The following is a 24,144-nucleotide window of genomic DNA, read 5'->3' as shown; positions in this document are numbered from 1 at the left end:
GATGCAGCAAGGGTCGATTTAGCGGATCTAGTGCTCTCCGGTCGACTCCGGTACTCCACTGGAACAAGAGGAGTAAGGTACATTGACGGGAGAGCGGCTCCCGTCGACGCAGCACGGTGTAGACACCGCAGTAAGTCAACCTAAGCTACATCGACTCCAGCTACATTATTCACGTAGCTGGAGTAGCATAACTTAGGTCAACTTACCCCAGCAGTGTAGACAAGGTCTCGGTGCAGAACAACCTGGAGAGATTTTTGTTTTCTTATCCTCTTGGCATCTCAGCTAAAGTTAGGAGAAATAAATTATATGAATATTAGTATAATGGGCATGGATGTGGAGGGGGCCAAAAAGGAACATTAGTAAATAGATGTGGGGATAAATCCTGGCCACTTTACTCATGTGACTGTTGGCATGGACATCACTGGAAATTCTTGTATAAGACAAGCAGGATTGGGTCCAGTGTACACATGGGTGTTACTAAACAGAAGTCAGAGAAAGTAACACAAAGAAGGTACCTCATAAATGTTCACAGGCAAATGAGCCAGTTGATATTTTGGGTACTTGAAACCTGTTTGTGAACTGTCGGATACTGATATTTAGGATGTCATACTACCCTTCAGATTTGGTACTTTCACAAAGGACATCAGAGCACCAGCTAATGCTAGTTAGCCAATGCTCTGATGCTATTTGTGGAATCAGGTTTATTTGAGTTAGTTGTACTAATGGAATTGGGATGACACCATGGCATTTTCTCTTCCTCCCTCTGCCTGACTGAAATGCCTGCTAACTAGTAATACTTTTAATCCAAAATTTTTCAAAATGGCTGCTAATTTTGAGTACTTCAATTTTTGGGAGCTGCGTAATTGTCTCTATCTGGGCACCAAAATCAGAGGCATGCTAGTTCAGTGAATACTTAGGAAAATTTTGTCATAGAGAATACTCAGCCATAAAGCAGAAAAAATACATGAATATGCTTCACTTGGAGGAATGTATATTATCATTGCTGGGTTTAGTTACAGCAGCATACCATTACTGGGCCATGCTCACTAGCACAGTGCAGTTGCCAATAGAAATTTACAGGTGGGTCTGATGCTGACTGGAGCTGGATGATGAGTGCAAAGTAATTTTATTTAATTTAATTGAAAATGAATGTGGTTTGACTGTGTTCTTGCACCTTTAAACTTCACCATTCGTAGATATTTTGGAAGACATGTTTACTGATAGGAATATTAATAGAAAATCAATTTTTAAGCAGATACTGGAGTATTTGCACCAGAAATCTGATTCTTACACTCATTTAATCATGGAACAGAAGTATAATTTAGGTTTGTGTGTCACAGAGCCACAGGATCTGTGCTATGCCCTGGCTTTTAAACAGCTCCTTAGAGGAAGCCATTCAGTGTGCCAGACTGCCAAGGTGTCCCACTTTTCCTTAACGGTAGACTATCCTGCCTCAATGCCTCTGAGCCTGTGCCTCTGGTCTGCAGTGCTCCTGTTTCACACCATGAGCTCTGCCCAACAAGTCCAACTGAGATAGATTCCTGTTAAGAGATTTTCACCCTCTGCAGTGACCAATGCAAGTCAGCAAGTATTTTCAGTGACATCAGGCAGCCTTTTCAAAACAGACTAGGGTTTATTAGTTCACTGGAATACAGCAGTGAAAGTTCTCAGGTTAGCATAGAAAAGCAGAGGTTAAGACATGGTCCATACAGGCCAAAGCCAGGACTCCCTCAAGCTATGCTGTGATAGGAACCATCTTGGTTTCCTTTCTCTCTGTCTCTGTCCCTTTCTGTCAGTCCCAGGCAAGCACTTCTGTTTCTCTTAAAAGGCCAGCTGTTATCCTAGCTTCCTGTCACCTCTCGGTCTATAGTTGTCCTCCTGCAGGACCCCTGCTGAGTTCACATGTTCCACCTGCTGGAGTTTCCCATTGTTAGGTGTAAGTTGTTTAATCCTTGGGGTTCCCATTGTCTTTCTGGATCCTACTTCGATATGGGTTGGTTTCAACCAGTCCTTAATGACCCAGTCATACCACCCCAGAGAGTTTTGTGATGCAAACACCTCATGTGTCCCGCTTTGCCCCAGAAGCAGCATTTTAACTCTTCTGCACCCACTGGGTAACAATTCCAAATCAAATAAATCATTGTCATGCATATCATTCAAAAAATATTCTAGAAAATTCCCACTTTGTCATGTGCCCAACTGAAACTGCTGTAATTTTGAATTTCAAATATCAAGCACAACAAACTGCTTGTAAACAATCTGCAGCACAAAATTCATTAATACAGAGTGAAATTCATCCTGGTGTAGAGGGCCAGCCCAGATTGTAGGTGGGAATTCAGTGGTGTATAGGCCTTCTGCTCTAGGGCTTCAACACAGGGTTGAGTTTCACACTTAAAGTATTAGACAAATATGTCTGAATAATGTGTATATTTGAGAGTTGTTCTGTATGTTTGGACAACGTGCAAAGAGGAAAAAAAAAGTAATACCTGTTGAATAAATTATTCACCCAGCTCCAGTTCTGAGCATAGTATTCTTTCACTGCTGTTTGACATCACATCAGGCAGAAGCTTGGAATACCAAAAGTAGTTTTCATGCATAAAGGGATGCTTTAAAATTACAGAGCAGCTAAGCAACAAAAAATACACAGCTCGTACCAGGCTTCAGCTGCTTGTTTGATGCTCCAGCCAAAAATGACTTATTTATTCAAAATGAAATACTGTAGGCGGTTAATCCTGAAACCACCAGGGATCCTGAACAATATGGCAGCACAAGGCAGACACAGCAAGTGGGAACATCTGTTGCCATGCCAACCTTTTAATTTAAAGCTACAGCAGAGCAAACGCTATCACATATTAAATATGAGTTCCCACAATGGTAATATTGTTCATGGTACTGTCTGTTTGCTCATGTGGAGGAGTGTTTGGGACCTGAAACACCCATCAGAAACCAAAGAGGTGCCGGAGCCCACGCCCCGAACCCCTCCTGCTGCCGAACCCCTGCCGCCTTAGCCCCCTGCCGCACCCCTCCTGCATCCCACCCCCCTGCCCTGAGCCACCTGCTGCACCCCAAACCCCTCCTGGAAATGGGGGCAGGGAAGGGGTGGGAAGAGGCGGGGCAGGAGCAGGGCATCATGGAAGGGGTGGAGTGGGGGCAGGGCCGGGGCAGCAGGGGGTGGGGTGCCAGTGATGCGGCCCTCGGGCCAATGTACTAATCCTCATGTGGCCCTCATGGTCATTTGAGTTTGAGACCCCTGGTCTAACTGAATTAATTAAAAAAAATTACAATATTCAGATAGGTTTTGTTTTTCACTCACCTTAATTGTCTGAGCTTAGGGAGAAATCTGGAAGACTTGGGAATGCTTTAGGGTTCATTAAGGATCTGATTGTCAGAAGTGCAGAGCATACACAACTCCTGTTCCCATGAATGCGAACAGAGGGTGCCTAGCAACTCTGAAAATCATGCCTAAACTCTCTTCTGTAATTTTGAAAACAAGAAGAATAGAGGAATCTACATGTTCTCATTTAGGCATGTCTTTGATTGGACTGTTCTTATGTTAACAAGCTGTTATTATGCCCCCATATAAATATGTCATTCTTCTTTTAGAATTGCTTTTGCAAGACACAGATGGAGTCATGCATAAAAATATTGTGGAAGAACTTAGCCCAAATGCAAAATTAATATTTGAATAGGGTCTAAAAGGTCTTAGTATAAGCTATTGAAAATGTTTATATTACTGTAGACACAGTATTGAAATATAGCATGGTTAAGTGGATAGGATGCTGGACTGGAACTGGGGAGACCTGACTTCTGTTCTTGGCTCTGGTCTGCTGTGTGACCTCGGGCAAGTCACTTCACCTCTCGGGGTCTCTGTTTCCCTCCCACCTTTTGTCTATTTAGATTGCAAGCTCTTTGGGGCAAGAACTGTCTTACTATGGATTGGCACAGCTCCTAGCACAATAATTTGCAGACTGTGGATGCTACTTTAATCCTAAACAGTTGTAATTTATATGTACAATTATAGCTCAAATCCTATCAAAATACCCGCTTCTGAAATGATTCCTACAAAAATCACCCAAAAATTAATGCTAGGCTGAGCAGAGTTAGGGAACAATTTAATTTTATAAATAAAATCCAGTTTATTAGGGTTTGGACCCATCAAGCTGTACATATCGCTAACCCATGTAAATGTATAATCTTCTTACTGGTACCCTCAGCCACCCTCCATCCCTTCCCTGCCAATATTTGTTACACAACTTTGTTGCATTGTGATTCAAATTGGAATGTAAATTCTTACTTTGTTCGTATGCTATCTAGCACAATAAGGGCCTGATCCTGATTGTGTTTTTGGGGACTACTACAATATAAATAGTAATAACAAGGGCATGCTTATATTGAGTGAGGAAAACACATCTTCATGCCACATAGCTCTGAGGATCAGAATAATTGGTCTCTGCTTCCCAGACCCTTTAAAAGATAGGAGGCCAAATCTTTTGCTAGTTGGAACTGGATCAGCTCTATTAACTTCAACTGAGTATGCCAATTTATGTCAGCAGAGAAGTTGGCCCATGGAGTCTTTCACCATGAACATTCATATTGCAGCTCTGAAATCTTCAGGAGATTTTCCTATTGCTTGGCAAGTACCTACTCTGTGGTGTCTGGAGTAGCCACAACTCTATAGCAGTAGCGTGTTTCTTTTTATTTTGTTTGTTAGTGATCCCCAGTTTTCATTTTCTTTCATTTGAAATGAATAGAAATACATTCTAAGGTTAGAATCTTTTAAAAAGGCCTAGTGTGGACTACAAGCTTTTGAACCTTGCAGAATCCTTATGGTATGGCAGTGCTTAGAGAGAGAAGAGAAGTACAACAATTAAAAAAAAATCCTTCTATTTAGAAAAGTATTTTTGGCCTTATTGCCAAAGCAACGGGGACTTTACATCAATAAAAGACATTACCAATCAACAGGAATTAAACTAAAAAATCTATTGTGTGTAGGTGGATAATACAAAATGGTCAGTGTGTGTGTGGAACGTACTCAGAAACTTGTAGCAGGCGCACTCAGCACCAAACAGAATCCAGCACTATGTCGCTGACAGGTAAAGTGCCATCAGAGAATTAAGACACATGACGCTCATTTTATTTTATTTGCTTTTTTACGGCATGATTCACCATAGTATCTGATCACCTCACATACGTCAATAAATCTACCTTCACAACATCCTCAATAGGTAAGGAGGTATTATTGTCCCCATTTTACTGACAAGGAGTTGAGGCACAGAGATTGTAAGCTGTTTGGGGCTGTCTTTTTGTTATGTGTTTGTACAGATTCAAGCCTTGGGGCCTGATGCATGATTAGGGTCACTAGGCACAACTGCAATATAAATAATAATAAATATAAAGTGACTTGCCCAAACTCCCACTGAGTCTGTGAATGAGTCAGGAACCACAACTAGGATATCCAGTGCCTTAGTCACAAGACCAGCCTTTCCACTGGGCTAGTATTTGTAAGGCCAATCATAGCACACAGAGAAGATGGAGGAGGTAATATCTTTCATTGGCCCAACTTCTGTTGGTGACCTGAAGGAGAGCTCTATGTAAGCTTGAAAGCTTGTCTCTCTCACCAACAGAATTTGGTCCAATGAAAGATATTACCTCACTCATATTGTCTCTCTAATATTCTGGGACCCACATGGTTACAACAATACTACATACAATAATGTAAATTGCATACAGAATATGGTCCCCATAGTAGCCTCTTCCTCCGTCCCCTCCTTGGCCACCATCCAAAGCTTATCCCAAGTGGAGGGGATCTTTACAAAAGCTTCAACAACACCCCAGAGCAGGGGGAGGTAGTTAGCCAAGATCCCAAACCATCCTTCTTCCTATTTAGGACTAATATTTTGTGTCTTATGGCCCAAGCAGCACTGAGGTGCAGCAGATTCACAGCGTTGAGAGCAATTAGATGTCAGCAAGTCCAGACTCTGTAAACTGTTTTGTGGGGCTGGGAGATTGACTGTTGTTTTAGTGGGAAAAGGGGGTAATAGATGAGCCCTGAGAACTCATTCTCAGCCTTAGGCAACAGTGACATCAGAGCACACACTTCATAATCCATCAGTAGACATTGCCCTTGTGCCCTCAGGCTCCAATGCTTCCCATCCGAACATCAGCAGAAAGAGTGGGAGAAACCTCAGGGCCCCAGTATCCTCACAGCCCCTGCATGGGGCAGGCACTCAGCAGCCCAGGGAGAGGGGGTCTTCCGTACAGCAAGCAGCTTCTGAGGACATTCTGGAGACGTGCTGTGGGGATAGTTTGTGTAGACATGGATAGGGAGGAAAAAGCAAATGATCCAACTAGAGATAGTTTAAAAAACATCTAATTTCAAAAAAATTTTGACGAAAAAGACAAACTTTTTGCAACCTTTTTTCCCCATTTTTCATCCAGCTCTTGATCCAGCAAATAAATTGGAAATTAACATAAAATAAAACCCTTTTATGCATGCACTGCTTCTAGAAGCTGATTTGGAAACTGTGGGATAGGTACCCAGAAGGCATTTCAAGCAACTGAAGTTGTTTAGGTGATTGCTGTTGTGGATGTAGGGCAAAACTTAAACCAATGGCTTGTGTGAATGCACTGAACCATTTGTGCTTAAACCAGTTACGAAGAATTTGATCCGGTCTCTAGTGTAGACAAGACATGAAGCAGGAACCATATCTACCTATATATTTAGCCAGCACTTAGCACCATAGGGCCCCAATCCTGATTGAGGAGTTTGAGCTGTACCATAATATAAGGTCCACAATGCAGTTAGCATCCATACCGTCTCTGCCTTTTCCCTGTGAGACAAGGTGCGTGAGGTAATAACTTTTATTGGCCCAACTTCTGTTGGTGAGAGAGACAAGCTTTCGAGCTTACCAAGAGCTCTTGCAACACTCATACTTAAGTTTCTACACTGACCTTCCCCACTCCCCCCACAGGGGGAATCTATTATTTTTACCTTTGCTGCTGTTTAGAATTTGCCTAGCAAATGTTGTGGGTGTTGTATTTCAGCCTGTGACAGGTGTGAACACCACACAGGCACCAAAAGGTTAAGGGAGGCTGAGATTGCTAATAACCTTGCTGATTGCACCTGGGGAGAGTGTGGTAAGGTGAGGTGGTGGATGGACTTAAAAAGGAGAGAAGAGAATATAGTGTGTTCCCTCTGTCTGGGGAAGGGCCTGATAAAAGGCTGGAAGGGAAGAGAAGCACACTGTCTGTTCCTGAGGTGAGCCTGAAGGATGTTCAGGAGCCTCAGAGGGATAACGACCTGCTTGAAAATCCTGGCGAGACAGAGAACTGTGTCAGCCCTAGACTGTGGGTGGAGTGAGACACGAGCCCGAGGACAGATGTGAGGACTTTGCATTATAGCTGAGGCCTGCCTGTGAGGGAGAGGGACAGCCATGAGACTGATGGGGCTGAAGATCTTGTTATCTTTATATTTTTGTTGTATGTGTTAAAGGACTGTGTAGCCCTGGAAGGAGTCAGACTCTAATTATCTTGGCTGGAGGGTCAGGCCATTCCTACAGCTGGAATAAGCTGGAGGACATGAGGGAAACAAAGGCAAAGCTGCCACAAGCCCCATCCAGCCATGAAGGGGGCGTTCTGAGACGCCAGCTTGGCTACCCAGATCTTTAGCAAGTGATAAGGTGCTGTGATAAGGTGTAAGTACCTCACAATATTTACCCTTACTAGAGCTGGTTGGAAAAACGTTGAGCCAATAATTTTCTGTCAGAAAATGCAAATCATTCAAAATCAAAACAGTGAAATAGAGTTAATTTCCAGAAATTTCATTTTGGAGAAAAACTGGGGGGTGGTCCCAACAACATTGAAATATCCCAATTTTGACATTTTCAGAATGGAACATTTTGATTTTTCATTTTGTAGTTTTGGATTGTGTATTATAATATAAAATAAGTCAAAATCAAAATGGAATATTTCTGTTTTGTCAAAATGAAGTGTTGGATTGATCCAAAGTTAATTTTTGAACTTTCTTCTGTGGAGTACTTTGAAAGTTTTGGGTTTTGTTCCAGTTCGAAACAAAGCCAGCTTTTGAAATCTCTAAATCCTTCTTGAAACAGAACTTCTGTCCTCCACACAGTTCTCTTCCTTACTCCATTCTAGCTATCTTCAGGATGTTATTATTTGTAATAGTTTGGGAGTGAACTACTACAGAATGCAGTATGGGAGATTTTAATTATACAGAAATCTGAAGGTTATAAATGATATACATGGTATACAGTGCAATCCAATTTATCTGAATGGCCTGGCAGATATCTGAAACTTTCAGATAACTGGGCATTTGGATGAACTGAAGTGCAATTTTGAGCTGGGCTCTAGCTGCGGGCTATGAGCCAATGAATGGCAGCGCTCTGCAGGTCAGCCTTTGCCCCGCATATCCTGCCTGTCACGGTGCCCAGGCTGCCTGCCTTGGGCTGTGGCTGGATGCAACCCCTCAGGGATGATTGTGGTGTCGGTGAGACCCCCAACTGTCTGGTCACTGGGAGGAGCTGTGTCCCAGGCTGCAGGGCTCCATGATGGGAGAGGAGCACTGGGTAGAGATGTTGCTGTGGATAGCAACTAGTTACATGGGTTGCATTTTGAACTGGACACAGTATTGCAGCCATGGAATCATACTAAGAATGGATTCATTGGTGCACTGGTATAGCATGAATTAGGCTGTTGTAAATTAGCTTCCTCCAGCCCTGGGATTCCCTGGCAGGTGGATGCTGTTTTCAGAGGGGATTTTCTTTAAAGGGAAGGATATCACTGGTGTAGTCTGTCCTTGTGAATGTAATGCTTGTGATTTGTAGAGCTACTTTGGGACACGCTGTGGATTTGGATAACTAGGATTTTTGGATAAAAAGAATTTGGATAACTGAGATCGTACTGCATATAGTATCTATGGGAATATTTCTCTTTGTGGTAGAGAAAGCTAGTTCAAGTGGTGACATTTTAAGCTTTTGTATCCTTATCAACAAAGAAATAGGTGACCTTCAGGGTTTCTTTTGTTCTCAGAATATTACTTTCACATGCTGCTATTTTAATAGGGTTTTTTTTATATCAGTCCCAGCACTGTGACTCAGAGAGGACTCTCACTCCCACTCTGCACATTGCCCTGAATAAGCATCTTTGCACCTTTTGCAAAGCCAGTGATATTTACAGAAGGGAGCCAGTCAGAAAGTAATGTCACCAGTCTCTTAACCTTCATTCAGGGAAGATTTTATAGTAATAAAACTTTGTACTTCTTCAGTGCTTTTCCTCCCAGGATCTCAAAGTGCTCTACATATATGAATTAACCCTGACTGTACCATTGTGAAGTTGGTGGTACCATTCATATTACAGTTGTGCTAACCTGCCTGCTGAATCATACAAATAGCAGGCCTTGTTAAAGTCCCAGAAGAAGGGTGGTATGTATTAGGTTCATGGCTGTCTGACCTATTCATCAAGTGGCTTGGCATGGCGGTGGTTGATATGTTTTAAGTGGACTGAATGGAGAGATTTGGCAAATGCTCTCCTTCCTCAACATTTCACTAAAGATTCACCCTTTGCAGAAGGAAATAATAGACAAAAAGGCTGGGGTAGATCCTCTACCCATTTTTGTAACCAGGTGGTTCTGGCTGGCCACACAATTTGTTCTTTAAAAAGAAAAAAGATAACTGAGTTTGATAAGTGCCTTTTTCTGTGTGACCTAGGGCAAAATGCTCACAGTTGGCCTTCCGTCTTCACTCCATCGTAATGGTAGTGTCATGCCTGCCAATCAGCCATGGTACACAAAAAGGCCTTCCTTTAGTAAGTGATATCAAAGACTCCTGATGCCTTTGTTCAATGGATGTCACACTGTCTCTATCACATAGGAATTGTGGGTCAGAGTCTCTTTTCAAATCAGTGAGGGAAAGAACAGAAATAAGACAGGAGTCTGATGTACCAAATATATAAGTGGATTAGCTCTGTTCTGCCTTACCCTGATTTCTGGCAAATGGCTTTATAGACCTTAGCTCCACCTCCTTTTAGCTTCAGTCACTCTTCCCCTTCCATGTCGGTTCCCCTTCTCCAACCCCACAGTTTCCCACCCTTCCCTTCTCTTTTTTTTTTGTTAGAGTATGTTAACCATTAAAAACAATTTGCCAGCTAAGTCACCTCAGGCCAGGAGGAAGTGGTGGTTTTGCCATTCATCTCAACGAGAAGTCTCAGTTCTGTGTTCCTGCTAGCATGTGATAAATCAGCACCTCTTACATGAAGAGTATGTCTGTCAGCAAGTACATCCGGCTTCTCCTGGACACAGAGCAAACCCATAATAACATGAAAAATATACCCTGGCAATAAGGGTGCCCATGCCTCCTCTAGTGTTATATATTGTGTTGGAGGAAGGAGGTGGGAGCCAATGTTGAGGTTGATTTCTCTTTCTTTGACTTTCCTCTGGGGACTGCATGTAAGGTTTGAAGCAAGGGATATTGTTCTTGGTAAAGGGATTTCTCTGCTAACCTTTTAATAGCTCTCCACCTTGTAGTCTCGTCTTCCGTGTCCAGTTGCTCCATTGCAGTAGAATTCTCCGTGTATGATCAGAGGCTGAAAGAAGACAATGTTTTGGCTTCTAAGCAGGAGACTGCCTTCAAGGACCTACATGTTTTCTGGTAGCTGAATCTTAATCAGGGCTCTGCTGGTGTGGAATTGTGGAGTCACAGAGAAGTGCAATGGTTCAGTAGCCATGAACACATATATTTGTCTGAATTGCTCCTTAAATTTAGTAGCTTGAGTCTTTTCACAAAGCCTCTCCTGTTTGTCACGACGTCTGCACTTCCCACAAATTCTGCTCACTTAAATCTCCTTTCATAGGAATTGCAGCATGGACTCTGACTTGATGCATGTGCCTGTGCTCATTAGCACAATCCTTTTTTATTTATTTAATTATTTTATTTTATTTTATTTTTTTCTTAGGATCAACAAGTTCTGGAGCAAACTGCAGTGCTGCAGCATGTCGTTTAGGTGATATATATGGACTGGGCAACGTGAACTGCCAGACTGATGTAGAGTTTAGATCCTGATGCTGCTCTTCCCTGCTCTAATGTAAGCCAATGTGTGTTTTGACTGTGCAAGGAAAAGTAGGACTGTGTCCTTAATGCAGTTCACTGCTGGGATGGCAAGCACTGGCAAATGTGGTTCTTGTGCATAAAGAACCTGATATCCCTTAAGTATAGGAAGAACTCCGTATTAAAACTTGTAAACTCCTCCTTAGAACTTTTCTCTGCCAGGATGCCTACAAAATAAAATTATCTGGCATGGGTGAGGCCCGTGGCCATCTGTGGCTATGTACTTATTCAGGTATGCCCTCTTTTACAGTTAGTTTGTTCTCTATCCCACCCTAGTTTCCCTGTTCATCTGCTGGCTGCATCTTGTCATAATCCTAAATTGTGAGCTCTCTGGGACAGGGAATGTTTTATTACTTTGCACAGCACTTAGCAAAGCATGCCCCTGTTTAGAGCTTCTGGGTACTGTTGCAAAATAGGTAACGCAGTACCAATGGACTTTAGAGAACCCTGTCTTACATTTCAATATTTCTGTCTTCTGCCCCAGTAACGCATGAAAAGATACTGACTGAAGCAAATGCCACAGACTGCTCACGAAAGCTTATGCTCAAATAAATTTGTTAGTCTCTAAGGTGCCACAAGTATGCCTTTTCTTTTTGAAGTTAATTATTGTATTCTGCTCGAAGAAGTCCACCACATTAGCATACCCCCGTGTAACTTGCAAATGAAAGACGACACTGAATTATTGTAATTTCACTCCGTCATTGTGTGGTTAGGGATGAATTTTGCTTGCTGCAAGTTTGGAGACCAATTCAGCACCTCTTACTCAGCTGCAATGGAATGGGACTCAAATAGAATTTAAATCTGTAGAATTAGGGCCCTATATAAGGCTCATACTGAGCCATTGATTTTTAAGCACAATCTCCCCATTTTTATTTCTGAAAAATAAGGCTGGCAATCTTGTTAGGACACCACCTTATTCAAGTAGCAAATACAGCAACTTTAGATCACACGTGAATATTTTTGGTTTCTTATGTCATTGCTATTTTATTTATTTTACTGTGGTATTTCTTTCCCCAACTGTTTTTAAAATGCATAATTTTATTTTGAAATTCTCACAGCAGAGTTAGGGAAGGGGGGAGGGTGTGATTAAAAATTCAGCTTATCTAGAATAATTTTTAATATTTCTCCCTAGTGATTTAATCACTGAAATAGCACTGGTTTCAGAGTAGCAGCCGTGTTAGTCTGTATTCGCAAAAAGAAAAGGAGTACTAGTGGCACCTTAGAGACTAACCAATTTATTTGAGCGTAAGCTTTCATGATGCATCCGATGAAGTGAGCTGTAGCTCATGAAAGCTTATACTCAAATAAATTGGTTAGTCTCTAAGGTGCCACTAGTACTCCTTTTCTTTTTAAAATAGCACTGAGGGTGTATAATAAATAGTGTTACATCTTCACCTGTTTCCTCAAGCTAGTTGCTCTCTCTCATGCTGAAATACAGTGCAGTAAGGCACAGCTTTCATCTTTTATTCTGATTCATCTCAATTCATATTACCCAATAATACAAAAACGATCTGAAAAGGAAACAAAAGTCAGCGTATATTTTCTTTTGCTTTAGCAAAGAATGCTTTAATAGTAGTCATTTGGAATCCTGAAAAAAACACACATCCAGACTGTAAGGGTTTGCTCTTGTGAATGCTTACGCACCTGAGTCCTCCTCTCTCACATAAAATAGTTTAATTGAAGTCAGTGAAACTACTCTCCTGAGAGAGAATTTTAGGCTCAGGTCTTAATGCTATAAATTTGAAAAAGTGAAACTGCCAGAATAAATAATTAAATGAAGCAAAGGTACCAAAATGCATACTATATGTTTTTATATAAAGGTGGGAGGAGATATTTTGTTTAGTAAGTGTGTTTGCTTGATAAATTGTGCATTTATATAGCATGTTTTATATTCAAAGTGCTTAGCACAGGTTAGTCAAAATATAGGCAAAATATAGGCAGAGAGGTTGAATCATTTGCTCAAGTCCACAGACTGAATCAGTGTCAGGAACAGAAAGCAGGAGTTTTCCAGATCCCAGTTGTGTGCTCAGACTACTACTCGCTATAAACTGGTTCAATAAATCCATTGAAGAAATATAGTATTTTTCTAAAAATGACCCAATTGTGAGTGGAAGGAAACTAATCCAGATTTAAGATGTTGTCTGTGGGTGGAGTTATGAGACCTGGAATTGGACCCATTTACACCAGGGATTAATTTGTCTGATTATGTTTGCATCCACGTGACTTCAGTTGGGAGGCAAACTGGAATCCTTGTGTTCAAAGCTAGCAGTTTTCCTGGATGAGTCAAAAAGTAGCCTACCCTTTGCTGAGCCAGAAGGAGCAGGTTCTATCTGTTCAGATTTTATCTGCTTGAAATCACTCTTTGTACATCTTAAACTCGAGAGACATATTGTTACTTGAGCTCTGTAATTTGCTCAGGGGGTTTGTGCACAAATCTTCCACATAATATTTTGAAAATATATCCCTGTAAGTATAATAATGATGATAATTATCTGCTATTGAAAGTACTTCAGATTTACCTTCAGAAAATAAAATCTGCCACATACTGTACTGATCTCTCCATATATACGTGCACTCTCTGCCAACAGCACAGAATTTAGCAGACACTGGATTCAATCTTACGTGGTTGTGGCATTGAGAACTCTGGCCTCCATCCACGGAAGCACTTAAGCAGCGCCTAATTTTAATAACAATAGCAATAATAATAATAATACATAGCTCTTACAGGTCATCAGTGTATTTCAAATCACTTCTCAGTCTTCAATGTATTTATCCTCACAATACCCTGTGAGGGAGGGAAGTATAAGTACTGTTATCTCCATTTTACAGATGAGGATCTGAAGCACAGAGAGACTAAATAACTTACCCAAGGTCACACAGGAAGTCTGTGACAGAGCAAAGCTGGATCTCCCAAGTTCTGGGCTAGTGCCCTAATAATTGGACCAGCCTTCTTCTCTAACCATGTGAGTAGTACATTCACTTAAATGAGACATGTCTAAATGTTTTGCTGGATCAGAGCCAGTATACTCATCACCTGGCAGGTATGATTTATTAACAACTTTTCTACACTCTCTGCCAAAAGCTCTTTCAGAAATATAGGGGAAGGGCAGCTATCTTAATGGTAGATAATGAAACATCTTTGAAGCAACAGAAACATGAAAAGATCCTTCTTGCACCTCTTGGAAACAATTAATAGGAAAAAGGAAGTGAATAAGAGTAAGGAAGTGGATTGTCCAGAAGGATCCAGAGGAAAATGGAGTACTTCAATACAGACAATAGAAGGAGCTATTTAGTTAAAAAGTGATTACTGCTGTAGCCGCAGCCACTCCCAAAACATGAGGTCCAGTGAGAACAGCTATTCCTTCTCCTGAGACCTTTAATGCCATAATCATTAGTTCCACATCCTGGAAAGTAAGACATGGAGAGAAACAGAGTGGATTATCAAGGTCAATAGGTAATAACCAGCTGTCTAGAGGAATATTATCAAGGTAATAACCAGCTGTCTAGAGGAAGGATAAGAAAGATGGCATGATCTGTATATAAACTTTTCTATACAAGGGACATTACATGCATGATCTCTGCTGTGATTCTCACCCTGCTGTCCATGGAGATCCAGGTTCCTACCTGGGTGACCTTTTTTTTTTTTTTTGGGTCACCTGGCTGTCTGACCATATTTTGAGTTGGAGGGACAAGATGAACTACAGTACTGCTGTGAGTGTGTAAATCTGTTAAGCCTGCCAAAACCAATCTGTCAGAGGTCTGACATGGAACCAAGTCATTGTTACTCTTGCCTGCTGTCTCCCCCACTCAACTATAGACTACTACAGTGTAGTAACTTTAGAACAGAATCTCAAGGTTCTAAACTGCTCAAGTTGCACATGACGAGTGCAGTATAAAAACCTGGATAGGCCAGGTTCACAAGGTTCTTGTCTAACTTCTATGACAGGAGCAGTGAGAGAGGAAAAAGCAGGGAAAAGTTAGAGAGCATTTTCCTTCCTCAGGTAGGGTCAAGGACAATTCGTTTTCAGTCTCTCATGAGGGTTTGCTGCTTTTGGTAGTGCTTTAGAGAACCAGTCCCTTATATAAGGAAATCCAGGGGACTTACAGAAAGATCTATGGCCTGATCCTCTGCTGCTTCTGTCATAATTTGCACCTGTGCAAAGTGGGCATGAAACATGATCAAATCAGCAAGGTAGTGATTTACAACCAGTTCACATTCCATCTAGGTGGATGTAAATGTTGATACAAGATGCTAGGCTGTAGACAATCAGGCCACTGCTGAAGCAGTGATGCTGAAATGACAGGAATAGGAGGAGAGGATTTGCAATAGTTAGCTTCTAAGGAAAAACTGGAATATCCGGCATGAACTCAGACAGGATCAGGGAGTCCACCCACCAACGTGGTGATGAGCAAGCTACATTGTTTGTCCCTTACCCCGCCAGGAGTTCCCTTCTGCGTTGTCATGTTTAATTGCCTACCCCGTCTGTTTCAGGGATCCAACAATATCTCTTTATAGGGTCAGACCTAGTGTAAATCAGTGTACTTATTCATTTGGATTATAGTAGGGCCTAGGGGACAGAACTGGAGCCTCATTGTGCTAGGTGCTGTACAGACACACAGTGAGAGATAGTTCGTGCCCTGTGGAGGTTACAGTCTAAACAGACAAAGGGTAGGAGCAGAAACAGGCACAGAGAGGTTAAATGACTTGCTCAAGGTCACATAGCAGGTCAGTGAGAGCCAGAATAGGATCTATGTCTCCTGAGTCTGTCTAAGTCAACTGCTTAATGTGCTGGATCCTAGTGTCTTGCCAAAGGCATTTTCTCCTCCTCTTGAAGTCAGTGGAAATTATTTCAATTTATTCCAGCTGATAATCTGGCTCCATGTTTTATATGTGTACATTTAATATTGGATATTTTTATTGAAACAACTGTCATGCTGTACACACACTCCCTATAAAATTAACTCAAATGTAAGATCTGAAAACCTTTAAGAAGGAAACATTATTAAAAGAAAATCCAATTCCAATTGTGCATGTTACATTATGGCAGTTTCACAAATGTGAATTGCAAGTGCTAACTTTTTTTTTTTGTACTGCAGATGGTAAAGTAGATTTTGAGGTGATTACAATGGGAGAAGGAGTCATTTAGATAGTGTTTTTCTGCTTTATTTGTTCAACAGAAGTGAACAGAAATAAGGAGAGCTGTTTAGGAAAAAAAGTCTGGAAAGTCTAAGTGGAGTTCAATCTGATATATGGGTTGGACGTATTAGGTAGGATAGACAGAAGAAAAAGAAAACTGAAGTGTGAAATATGTGAGCGATCTCTGCTTGTCTTCTGCTTGGGATACCTTTGACTTAAGCAGTTTTTTGTTTCTGCCATCTCTCTTCTGAAATTCAGGGCAGAATCCTGCTTCTGTACTACATTTGTTTCCTCCATAGAAGTGTAAAGATCTTTAATACTGATTGTCTGTGAGTATCACCCCTTATCTTCCCCCAGCACTGTCTAGAATGCTGCCCAAATATTTGACATTTGACCCTCCCCACCCCACTTGATGTTCTGGCTGGACAGGTTAATACTAAAATAGTTGTAATCTGGAGCTGGGAAATGGTAATGGGCTTGATAGTAATGGGCAGGGATTTAGTTTTATCCAGATTTATAACCAGACCAATGCATGCTGCTTCTTGTCTGGCCAGATAAGCCATCAGCTGCAACAATTCACCAACTGAGCCAACAAGGCAATGTCATCGGCGTATTCAAGATTTCAAAGCAGAATAGAGTTCAGCTGAGTCCCACCAGTAGTTGCCGCCTCAGTCTTATGCCTCAACCAATCAGTGCTGATATTGAACAACTACGGTGAGAACGCAGCCTTGTAGAACTCCCATGGAGACAGGAAGCCATGCCATGCCATGCCACATATCTGCCATTCACTCAAACACAGCTTCCTGTTCTGTTATAGAGCTGGAAGACATTTGAAAATTGTGGACACTCATAGCGGCAGATGCTGCCATGTTTCGGGCTCTTCAGCACTTCGGGGATGTAGTGACATCAAGTTGCAAGTCTATAGAACCTGGGTTATACAATTCTGTTGTACAGAAGTGGAACGTGGGCACTGAGGAAGGCTCAAGAACACTCGATTGACATTTTTGATTCTTGCTGTTTTAATCAGCTGCTTCATATGAAGTAGCAGGACAAGATAAAAAATGAGGATATTCAAAGCCGAACTCTGCAATCACGTCTATCAGCACAGGTATGGTTTTGGTAGCTTTCTTGGTATGGACATATAATTAGAATGGAAGGGCAATGAACTCTGAAGCATGTTTACCAAGGAATGCCGCCACGTGGTCAGCAATCACATGGTCACCAAAAGCATCAGTGGCAGGATACGACTGCCAGTGAGGGCCATAAACTGAATATTCAGCCAGACGACCTTTAGGATCTAGCTAGGGTTTGATCTGGATGGCATCTGATCTGCAATAAGGCCACATATCTTTGGGATTTGCCATGATGATGAGGGTAGCCCCCTATCCCACTTGCCTATAGATATGACATGCTAAATTGTCATCAAGATATTAGGGGTTCTTTCTGGCTTACCACCGAGGCAAGTGGGATAAGTAGACTGATACCACATTTCCCTGTTTGCGGGCTCTTACAGATTCAGAGATATCCAGGGCCTGAAAAATACAATAGCCTGTGTTAAATCCGTGGCTTGGGACTCAGTAGATTTGGGTTCAGTTCCTGGTTCAGCCACAGACTTCCTATGTGAGCTTGGGTAAGCTCCTTGTGCCTCAGCTCCCAATCTGCAAAATGGGGGTAATACTTCCTTTCTCCCACCATTAGCTGTTCTCTAAAAAGCTTATGTAAGCGGGGGAATAGTCCCGCTATTGTGGGGAACTTTCCTGGCTTCTGCACTATCCCGGTGAAGTGGGCTAGCGAAAGGATCTGAGTCCTTGCTCCCACTTCCTTTACCCAGTGGCCTCCCTGCCCTTGAGGACTCCCCTTCCACTCTCCTGTCTGGCAGAGTCCTCGTAACCCCAACAAGGCTGGACCCAGGATTCCTGAGGGGCTCAACCCTCAACCCTGCTGTGGTCACCTAGGACAGGGGCTAGCGTGTCCCTACTCCGGGGTACTCTCTCTGCACTGGGCACATCTCTGACCCACTGACCATTACATACAATTTAAAGCAAATGCAAGTTATTTAATCAACAATTAATTTTAAAAAGAATAAGGAAAAATGGGAAAGATTAAAGGAAACTCGTCAACCCGCTCTGTGGCATGGAACATCACAAACAGTGTCTCTGGAATGTCAGGGCAGTTCACAGTCTGTTCCTTGTAAGTCCCAGGCCTTCTTCTCAGGCCCTGGCTGTGCTGCAAGGATGCTGTGGGTTGGACACTTGCTCTGGTGATGACCCCACATTCTCAGGCTCTAAGTGGCAGGGCCCTTCTTCCCAGCGTCGTCCCCGCTCTGTTGGGGTTATGATCCAAGCCTGGCCTGCAGAGCCTCTTGGCTGAGGCGTCTCCCTGTGCTGGATCCGCTGCCCAGGGTCCCCCTCGCTTTCCCCAGCCGCTCATTGCATCCAGCTCCAGACTGCTCCAGCCTCAGCTCCACCACTCTGTCTCTGCACTGCTGCTGCTGCTCTGCCTCCAGCTCCCTGGGCTGCTTCTTTGGCCCCTCTGCCTCTGGTTGCTGCAGCTCTCCTCCCAGGGCAAGTCTGCTCTCTCTGGGCTGTGCCTCTGGCTTTGGGCTGCAGCTCTGCTCCCAGGACAGGATCAGCTCTCTCTGGATCTGGCACAGCTCTGCTCAGCTTGGGCCATTCTTTCTCCTTAGCTCAGCCCACTCTGTCTGACCCAGGCAATTCCAGCTCTCACGGAGGACAGGACCTCCCTGGCCTCCTGACTCCCTGATTAGCCTGCCCGCCCTGTCATTCAGGCTGACCTGGAGCATTGGCCTCTCCCCATTGTTCCTGGGGGCTGTCAGTCTTAGGGTCCTGATTCCCCATCGACCCTTCCCCCTTTTTAGTACTGGGAGCTAGCATCTAAAACACCCCCACTGAATGTTAGTAAGGGGGCAACAGTCCCCTTACACTTACAACCTAGAGAGGAGAGAGACAGAAGATTTTTTGCTCTCTGGGTAAAGATAAAGTAAGGGGACTTTTGTTTTAATCTGGCCAGTGTCACAGTGCTGAAGCACTCTCTCAGAACACACAATCTTCATCTGCCTCAGGAAGATGCTATGGAGGGAGCTGGGGACCTCGGGGAGGGGCTACACTAAGATAACACAAAGAATAACAAGGTGTGCGATGAAATTTGTATAGTGAATTAATTTTTGTAGTGTTAAATATTTAAGGTTTCAGAGTAACAGCCGTGTTAGTCTGTATCCTCAAAAAGAAAAGGGGGACTTGTGGCATCATAGAGACTAACAAATTTATTTGAGCATGAGCTACAGCTCAAGCTACAGCTCAAGTGTAGCTCATGAAAGCTTATGCTCAAATAAATTTGTTAGTCTCTAAGGTGCCACAAGTCCTCCTTTTCTTTGTAAATATTTTAAACGTACATTGAGTTTTTAAATAGGAATATGCATTCTGAAATTTAAAGGAAAACTTCAGTGTGATATGAAATATATTCTAACCACTGTGTCTGATTACAACGAAGGGTAAATCATGTACCTGCTTGCATAAAAAATTGAAAGCCTCAGGTGCACTAACGTGAAATAACAATCAAAGAGGAAGCTTCCATCTTGGCAGTCATTATTTGAATGTAGGAAAAAAGAGGGGAGTTATAAAGTTATCGCAAAAGAAGTTCAGATTTAAAAAATAATTATTTGATAAATGTAATAATGGATGAGCAGTCTCATTGCTAAAATCCCCTGGGATATTTAATGATCATGGTAGGGCCTGATCCGAAGCCCATTAAGGTCAATGGGTGTCTTTCCATTGACATAAATGGGCTTGAGATCAAGCCTCTGGGACCCTGATTTTACAGAGATCTTCCAAGAACACAATAGTCCTTAAAATCATGCAGCAGTAATCCAAAGGGAAAGGTCACCTGGACCTAACATCTGTGCTGCCCAGGCATCCACCTACTTATTTAATGACCTCTAACGAGATCACAGCTCAAAGTGGTTTGGTTCCATTCTGAAACTATACATCAAGATTCCGCTCAGATATAGAACACTATTGCATGCCTGGGCACGACAGCATGTTTTTAATCTCTGGAGACGGTGTGTGGGGAGGAGAGAGCTTTGGTACTCAATCACCCAGCCCACACAGAATTTTTTAAGTCAGTACTTAGTGGTATTCTCTTTCATCGGACAGATCGATCAATGCACTCGATTGTGGCAGATGGTCTAATAAAAATGGTGTTACCAGCGGTTGCTGAGAATTCCCTTATTGCCAAGAATCATGTAACTATAATTATTTTGACTCCCACCAGCAAGGTTTGTCCATTAGTTTGACTCTGATTTATTTTGTACTTCCTTATAGAGCACGAATAATTTGTCAAACCTATATTCCTCTGATCCTGCTTTGTTGTTATCAGTGAGAAAGGAAACTAGATCTGCTGGGATAGATGCTGTTCACAGGATTCAAATTGCATTCTCTCCACTGTCTCTTGCTGCACAGGAAACATTTTTACATTGGCACTGAAAAGAAAGGCTTGCTTTGTGGAGTAAGCTAAATAACTGAAGCAGGGAATGTATCACCAGGAGTACAATGGGTTCTGTTGGCACCTATATTTTTGTTAAGGGCAAGAGGTGAAAAAAGGAACCATTCTCATAATCTAGAATTCGGGTAATATGTAAAAATCTGGTACCTACAGTTGTTGCTTTCCTATCTGGTTTATGAAAGGACACCATTGACTGATAGGAACAAACGTGATTTCTGCAATTATGTATATTAAACTGCTAGTCAGCATTTTCTAAGGCTACAAGCTCATTCTGAGAAGTTCTTCCAGAATAATAATTTCCAGAAGTGAGCAGAAAGCAGTTTTGGTCCAAGTTCAGCATAGCCTCACTAGGTTCGACGCAGGATTGCTTAGTTCTGACTAATGGCTTCACTTAAGACTGAAGAGAGAATTGAGGAAACAGTTGGGCAGCAGGTGCAGATTTTCGGCATTTATTTAGCAATATTCAGTGTTTTGTAACGGTGACTGGGAAAAAAAATCAAAATTCTCGAACACTTCAGTGTATATTTACCTAAGTGCATTCATGCATAACCTAGACTGTCTGTTCATGCACTTAATATAATACAACTATGTTGCATGAGAATCTGAAAACTGCATGGAGAATGCTCAGGAGATAACTAGGGAAGTTTACAGCTGGGCTCACAGGGCCTGATTCTGAGTCCATCTACATAAGTGTAAGTCAGGTATGACACTACTGAAGATAGTGGTGTTGCAGTGTTGTAAAGCTGCAGTAAGTGAGAGCTGAATCAGGCCCAGTGACTTTAACTTACACTGAATTCCCCAGGTACCTTATGCATTTAAACAATACGGTTGAACAGTTATGATCAAACAATGGCTGAAAGAGAAAAATGATGGGGTTGGAGATGAGAAGTAAACTTACAAAAGTACCCGAATGACTTAGTTTCCTAAATCCCACTGTCTTTCAAGAGCTATAATCAGTGGATTGGAGAAATGCCAGAAAAGTTTTTCACATGGCATGTAAGGAAAAAGCTGGAATGCAGCTGAAATTTCCCAGCTCTTTAGCCCTTACCCAGGGATTTATTTAGTAACAGTGTTTTGAAACTGTGATTCTAAACCTCATAATTATGTAACAGTTGAGTGTATATATTTACATGGGGTATTCTTGGAAATACCAGCTCCAGGGTGCAATTTACTCAGCAAATCCATGGGCCAAGTGTAACCCTGGTGCAAGTGAGTGCATTGCTGTCAGTGGAGTTGGAACTATTTGTATCTGTACTAAGAACAAAAGAATGGCCATACTGGGTCAGACCAAAGGTCCATCCAGCCCAGTATACTGTCTACTGACAGTGGCCAATGCCAGGTGCCCCAGAGGGAGTGAACTTAACAGGTAATGATCAAGTGATCTCTCTCCTGCCATCCATCTCCACCTCTGACAAACAGAGGCTAGGGACACCATTCCTTACCCATCCTGGCTAATAACTTAACCTCCATAATGGACTTAACCTCCATTAATTTATCCAGTTCTCTGTTAAACCCTGTTATAGTCCTAGCCTTCACAACCTCCTCAGGCAAGGAGTTCCACAGGTTGACTGTGCGCTGAGTGAAGAAGAACATCCTTTTATTTGTTTTAAACCTGCTACCCATTAATTTCATTTGGTGGCCCCTAGTTCCTATATTATGGGAACAAGTAAATAACTTTTCCTTACTCATTTTCTCCACACCACTCATGATTTTATATACCTCTATCATATCCCCCCTAAGTCTCCTCTTTTCCAAACTGAAAAGTCCTAGCCTCTTTAATCTCTCCTCACATGGAACCCGTTCCAAACCCTGAATCATTTTAGTTGCCCTTTTCTGAACCTTTTCTAATGCCAGTATATCTTTTTAGAGATGAGGGGACAACATCTGTATGCTGTATTCAAAATGTGGGCATACCATGGATTTATATAAGGGCAATAAGATATTCTCTCTTATTCGCTATCCCTTTTTTAATAATTCCTAACATCCCATTTGCTTTTTTGTCTGCCCCTACACACTGCATGGACGTCTTCAGAGAACTATCCACAATGACTCCAAGATCTTTCTCTTGATTAGTTGTAGCTAAATTAGCTCCCATCATATTGTATGTATAGTTGGGGTTATTTTTTTCCAATGTGCATTACTTTACATTTATCCACATTAAATTTCATTTGCCATTTTGTTGCCCAATCACTTAGTTTTGTGAGATCTTTTTGAAGTTCTTCAAAAAGAATTTGGTCCTGTTTCTCAGCTACTCTCTACACCTGAAGTATAATGGGCCAAATACTGGCCCCTTTATTCTGTAAAGGGGGCAGAAGGGCTGCTTGGGGAATTCCCCCAGTTGTGAGCAATGTACAGCCAATGTAGGCAGCCCTATGCTGCCTTCCTGTTCTGCCCCAGTATATGTAGGCTTTCCCAAGGGGTGGACTGTGGATGGGAAAAGGAGTGGCTGGAGCAGCCCACAGGCAGCTGTGCAAAACTATAGCAGATTAGAGTAGCCCCTTTGCTGGCACCTAGAGCAGCACAGAATCTTAAAGATGTGAAGGTAGATTAAAACTACCTTTTCCCTGCCCCCATCCCAGCTGCACCTTCTATACTGTGCCTCGTGAGAGCCGCAACTCAGACGTTGCCCCCTTATCTTTAAAGACATAATCAAGTCTATTTTCTGAAGTACATAGTCGAGATCCATGACCTTCCAGGGTGCAAAAGAATTGGTATGGCCAGTTGCAGAGAGAACATTCCTGTATCCAAGACAATCTTCTGCAAAGGTACTGCTCAGTCTGTAAGGTGCTTCTGGGTCATCCTTAGCTAATGGAAAAGACACTTCATCTTTTGTAAAGGACTGGGCAAAATTCTGTTTCTCTTTGAGCCAGTGAACATTCAGCATAACTTCACTGGAGTCAGTAGAAATCTAGCAGATTTATGCTGTTCTAACTGAAAGCAGAATTTCCCTTCTGTATGCTCACTGCACATGCTAAAAAAATTATATCTATATATTTAAAAAAACAAGCCCAATGACAAAGAGGGGTAGAGTGAAAAACAGAAACAAAAAACTGGAAGTGGGAAGTAACTATTTTACTGTCCTTAGACTCAGAAGTCTAATATGTCTGCAGATATTTGGTTGTGCATGTACAGTGGATTCAATGAAATGGAACTGTAGTAGTTCCTTGTCATTAAACAGTGTCACTTTCCTGTAGTGTCTTCAGTCAAAATCGGAGTTTATTTGCAGCAGTTAATATTTAATTTCCATACAAAATCCACATATAAATCTAAATGTAGAGCATCGTTAAGCGTGTTTAAGGCATTTAATTAAAATATCACCAATATTTTTAAAAGATTTGAGGTTTTTCCATTTTTAAAAATGATTTG

General features: G+C 42.1%; 1 long non-coding RNA gene across 1 annotated transcript in view; it reads left to right on the top strand.

The window, feature by feature from the left end:
* Positions 1-24,144, top strand: part of LOC119566982 — a 95,823-nt gene that overhangs the window by 57,301 nt on the left and 14,378 nt on the right. The window contains exons 6-7 of the long non-coding RNA XR_006283303.1: positions 10,969-11,097; positions 13,950-14,083. This is a non-coding gene — a long non-coding RNA (uncharacterized LOC119566982). The remainder of the gene's footprint in view (positions 1-10,968; positions 11,098-13,949; positions 14,084-24,144) is intronic.

This window comes from Chelonia mydas, chromosome 8 (genome assembly GCF_015237465.2).
Source record: "Chelonia mydas isolate rCheMyd1 chromosome 8, rCheMyd1.pri.v2, whole genome shotgun sequence".
In the NCBI taxonomy this organism is placed as follows: Eukaryota; Metazoa; Chordata; order Testudines; family Cheloniidae; genus Chelonia; species Chelonia mydas.
This window is presented reverse-complemented; position numbering and strand designations above follow the sequence as displayed.